Source organism: Belonocnema kinseyi, chromosome 10, assembly GCF_010883055.1.
Source record: "Belonocnema kinseyi isolate 2016_QV_RU_SX_M_011 chromosome 10, B_treatae_v1, whole genome shotgun sequence".
Classification (NCBI taxonomy): domain Eukaryota; kingdom Metazoa; phylum Arthropoda; class Insecta; order Hymenoptera; family Cynipidae; genus Belonocnema; species Belonocnema kinseyi.
In genome coordinates this window covers 74406610-74412457 of record NC_046666.1, presented here as the reverse complement: position 1 = coordinate 74412457, position 5848 = coordinate 74406610, and the positions used below count along the sequence as shown (strand labels likewise).

Here is a 5848-nt window from a genome sequence, read left to right as displayed (position 1 = left end):
ACCAGTCTGTTTCACCCTGTCAAGACTGGTATTAAATTTTCTAATTTGCATAATGTAGCATCATGCTCAATCCGAAGTCCTTATTTCCTTATAGCAAAGAAAAAGACATAAATTATCTTTTAAGTGTTTTATTTTAATTTAATTATCCATTTGTACACTTGTACAAGCACATATGTAAAAGAGTATATAACTTTCTTCACTTCAACGCGATTTTCTTCACATTTTTGAAAATCGTAAAACGTGCTTTTTTCTCAATGCACAAATTATATACATTTAGGTCATTTTCGGTTGGTTTAATCGCAAATCTTTTTTTAATTTATTCCACCTACTGGAAGTTAGCACGAGCAATTGGTTAGTTCAGGCATTTGTATCTCGGGACCAATTAATAAGTCCTTGTACTTTCTTATCACGTTCCAGCTCTTCTTTTATAGTCAGGCTGGAACATTCTTTTGCATTGCTTTTGTTTTTTGAAGGCTTTCCTTCAATTCTGCCGACTGCACCTCTTCCCTGGCTTCCGGTTGATTACACTCCGAATAGCTTTCTTGAATTCCAACCACCATACTCTGCTGAAAAATTCACAAGTCGATTTAGGGCTTCCAATGTATTCTTTTTATTTCGTGAGGAAAGAAAAAGGTTATTGATATACTTTATTGCTTCTTCAGGCCAATTTTTGCGTTTCAAAAATGTGATACTAGAAGTAGGTTATCAGAAAAATTATCTGTGAAAGAGATTGGCACAGGAATGGGAGAAAGATAGACAATATTCATTTGCCATACACAATCAGCCAAATTAAGCGTCCATTTACGAATGTCGGTACAAAATTTGACTCTGCTAAATCAAAGTTTAACATTCTCTCTTTAAAATGAAACCAAGATAATACAAAAATATTTACTGCTTCTCGAATTATCATTAAAAATGTGGAAGTGAACCCAAGCCGAAGAGTGAATGGCCAAGTCGTGACCCCAGATTTTTATTGTCTCTCATTTCCTATACGTTCATAAAATCTGGAAGCTCGACTGTCGCTAAGCCGACAGAATGGCCGACAAATTTCATTTTAACAACTCACTGACTCTTTCCTAATTTTTCCCTGACAATTTTTCATTCTCCCTGACTGTTAATATTCAAGGGCAATGATTATTATATTACCATTAAAGATAAATTTTTAAACAAAAACGACCAAGTTTTAATAAAATAGTTGAATTTTTAACCATAAAAGACGACTTTTTAAAAAATAATTTAATCTTCAACCAAATTGTTAAATTTTCCACGAAGCAGTGGAATTTTAAAACAAATTGTTCAATTTTCAGCCTAATAATTGAATTTTTTAGAAGATAGGTGAATATTTAAAAAAAATTCTAGCCAAAGAGTTGGACTCTGAGTTTGATTTATATCCAAACAATTACATTTTCAATAACATTTTGAGTTTTTAATTACGTGTGTTTAATATAAAAATAAATCTTCAACCAAAAAAATAATTTAATAAAGAAGTTAAACTTTCAAACCAGAACCGGAATTTTCCCACCAAAACGAATTTTCATCAAGTAAACATTTTTAGTCACGAAACAAAATTACATTCCTATTTTTGAACTTCAAAACCTAAAGACGATTTTTTTTTTAGATGAATCTTCAACGAAAGTGGTGCATTTTTAAACAATAAGAGAAATTTTTAAATAAGATTATTTTTCTGCTGAAAAGACAGATTTTCAAGTGAAAGAAAACAAGTTCCAACTAGAAAGGGAAACAGATGAATTTTCAACGAAAGTGGTGCATTTTTAAACAAAAAGAGAAAACTTAAAATAAGAAGATTAGTTTTCTGCTAAAAAGACGAATTTTCAGCTAAAAGAAAACAAGTACCAACTAGAAATGAAAAAGTTACTTTCCCATTTACAAAATTAAAGTTTAAAGCGAAATAAGAACGAATTTTTATCAATATAGTTAAATTTCCAATCAAAGAGACGAACTATTAACCAACAAAAAGAAAAGTTTTCAATAAAGTAGTTAATCTCTACGAACGAGACGAATCGTGATCTAAAGTTGGTGAGGTTTAAATTGAAAAGCTCTATTTTTATTTCGCAAAAATAGAAATACGAGGCAAATATATTGTAACAACAATTTCAATCTTGTAAAACTTTTGGGATAAAATTTTTTATAAACTAAACAAGGTGAGCTTCCCAGTAATTCCAAGGCCAATTTTTTAGCTCTTTGCCTAATTTTAATAAATTGAAATTCCATTTGACACTATAAGGTGCTAATAATAAATGGCTTTTATCATTTAAATCTTACTTTTAACATATATTTTTTTTAATACATTGAAACTCTCCTACAGCGTTGATTTTGAGGCTGACGGTGGGTTAGACCTAACTCATTATAGCCTGAGTGACAACCGGAGACCCTGCGCAAACCGCGCAGCTCCTGTTACAACTACCTGTGGCGCGGCGTCGATTCTCGGAAGGGCTATAGAAGGGAGGGCATTGAAGGTTTTCACTGTATATTTAAATTATAACAAACTTTCACGATTATTGAGACCGTCACGATTACGGAGAAATTTACCTTACAACAATTTAAAATTGAAATAAAAGATTGTCAAATTTATTATCCTTGTCAATTATTTAAAGTTCCTCTTATAGAAATTGCCTGAATTTTGCAAGATTTTTTTTTAAATCTCTGAATTTTTCCTAATTTACAGATTTTCCCTGACCTGCGGCCACCTTCGACCAACCCTTTTTTGGCTTGGGTACTCTTCCATGTTTTTTATTATAAATAAAGAATAAATAGGTATTTTATTATATGCTTGGCCTTATTTTTAAGTAGGGATTTCAAAATTCAATTAGGCAATGTTTAAATAGTTTTCATTAACTTCTCTGAATCATGTAAAGAGTGGAATTTGAGAATCGAAAATTGCTAAAAAAACAAACAATAAGAGAAGTCAAAATTACGACAGATGGATTTTCAGAGACACATCCGCTTGTTTAAATCTAACAGACGTTTAATTGTTTTATTTTTTTGCATGATAAAAAAACTATCTGAATTCTTTAGTAAACGCACTTTTCGCAACATTATAGAGATGTTTTTTATATATTCTGCAAGAATAGAATAAGATAAAATTATTATGTTTAGAGAACTGTTCACTGAAACACCAATCATGAGAAGAAACTTTTTCCTAAGATTCAGCATACGGATTAAGTATGTTTATTATACAAAACTTTTTATTTGACGTCGTGTATAAGGCTTGATTGACAAAATCCCGATTTTTTTCACTTTACTAAATTAAACGTGCACTCTGAGATTAAAATATTATTTTAAATTAAACTACCTAAATAATAAATACAAATGAAAGCGTTGTGTTGGATGTACTGTACAGCCTTTACAGGCAGTAAAACAACCATTTTAATGAGTACCTTAGATATAGAGATTCATAAATTCTTCTGCACTGTGAAATTTTCTCATTACAACAAATTGAAATTCATATTTTCTACGATTTTTCATTTTATAAGGTTCTTGGAATAAATATTCGATATATTTTTCATTGAAAATTTAAAAATTCATTTATGATATGAAAAAAAATTCAATAAATGAATTTGATTTTAATAACGAAAATTAAAAAAAAATAATAATTTTCAGAAAAATTCTCCTAAAATTGAGGGACCGGATTCCATAACCGCCTATATATTTTTTTGCCGTATTCGAAGTTAATCGAAAACTATTTCAATTTATATAATTCTTAGGGGTTTTAAATTAAATATACAGGAAACATTCCTAATAATGCTATACGATTAGTGGAGTACAGAACTAATTAACAATGTTGCATAAGCAAGATGTATATATTCATATCTTTAAGCTCATGGATAGTCGAGAAAATTTAGAACAACAAAAAACCTTCAGCTGGAAACTTGTCCAAGAATGTGTAAATACATTTTCTACGGAAATAATTGTTGTAAATATATTATCATGGACAACTTATGAAGGTTTCATTTCAAACTCATGGCCCGTTTATTAACACATATGTATCGTCTCATTCGGGACCATGTATTATTATATATTAGTCGGATTTGGAAGCATGACAAATTTAAATAATTTATGAAAGAATAATTTCAATTTCTCTCCAATTCAACAAAAACCTACGATGCGCTAGGAAGTTTACAAACACTAACGCCAAAAAAATATCTCCATGCACTGAATAATATTGTGTATAGTTTCTTTCTTCTAAATGATTTTTTAAAACTATATGCTCTAGCAGTCAAAAGCGATTCAAAAGAAATAAAATTTAAAATAAACCAATTAGTCAATCAAAATCCAACTAATAAATTATATTTCAGATTGAGCAAATTTGCATTTTTCACATGAACGCGTATAATTGATTTTAATTTCGATATTATATATTTTAATAGTGGTAGTTATCCGTTATTCCAGATACTATTTTTGGTTTACTGGTATGCACAAACACTTTTTTAAGTATTAATATTTTTGTAGTATGCGACCAAAATGCTCTCTAGCTCAGTAGGGTACAAATTCTATAATTGGAATTAAAGTCTTTTAATAAGATTAGAATCACCTTCAAATATGAAAAAAATTATGAATTTCCTCGAGATTCTCTTGTAACGGTCTGGGAAAAATTAATCTCGTCCACTCCGCAGCTTGGTTGGTAAGAGCACCAGACCAGCAATCCAAACATATGGGTACAGATCCCAGCGGAGTTGAAAATATTTTTTTTCACAGACTGAAAAGAATTGTATTACTTTTAAAAGTATTAATACAAAACATTAGACCAAAAAATAACATCGAGAACTATTATTGTGTACAGTTTCGATATGATGTGAAAAATTGGGATGATCATTTTCTTATGACAATAAACATTAAGTATTCTGGTGCGCAAACGGTGGCTGCGAGCCTGCGTTTAAATACGTATAAATGAAAAGGATTAATATCAGCACCGCAACCTCATCCCTCCATCAAATAATCCTTTACATCCAACATAAGGGTATCAGAATTTAATCCTGGAAACAAAAACTAGCCTGTGTTTAAGAGTAAAACAAGGAGAAGCTGCTGACTATAACGGGGACAGGAAGAGCAATAGTTAGGACACCCGCGAGAGTACAGAGTCCTCCCACAAACATACACGGAAATGTTTTAGGTGTCATGTCACCGTATCCTATTGTTGTCATGGTCACAAGTGCCCACCAGAGTCCTTGAGGGATGCTATCGAAATCGTTATGTGGGTTGTACTGAAAAATTTAAAGAAAGGTGTATAACAGCCAATTATTCATACATTGTTTTATTATTTTCATATATTGGTAATAATAAATTTAAAAAAATGGGTCGTCAATAAATTACATAAAGTTTTGAAATTACCAAATTTCATCATTTTTTCTGGACCTAAAATGTTGCATAATCGAGCACTAATTGTATAGTCCAAATTAAAAAGTATGTAGTCTGAAAACATAAAGTGTGCAACGCAAAATTACCTTGATTTTTTAGCCAAATTTTTAGTTTTATAACCTGATATTTCAAAAGTATTCAAAATAAACTTAAAATGTTTTAACTGTTATACTTTAGTCCATCAATTCTCAAACTTCCAATTTATTTATTGCAGTATTAACGTGTTTTTCACATACGTCCACTTAAATACGAATTGTATTAATAGAACGCATTTATTTTTAGTTAAAAGTTAATACTTTTTGGTGGAAAAGTCTACTATTACATTCTTTTTTTTAAATTTTATCTTTTTTGATTGAAAATGCAAGTGTCCGTATAATACGAGGGTGGATTGATAAGTTTCCGGCCTGACCAAGAGATGGCGCCACTAGGCCTACCTTGAGGTGGCGTTCTATAGTACCATCCTTAGATAGCT

General features: G+C 30.5%; 1 pseudogene; it reads right to left on the bottom strand.

The window, feature by feature from the left end:
* Positions 1-431: 431 nt before the first annotated feature.
* Positions 432-5848, bottom strand: part of LOC117181204 — a 127931-nt pseudogene continuing 122514 nt past the window's right edge.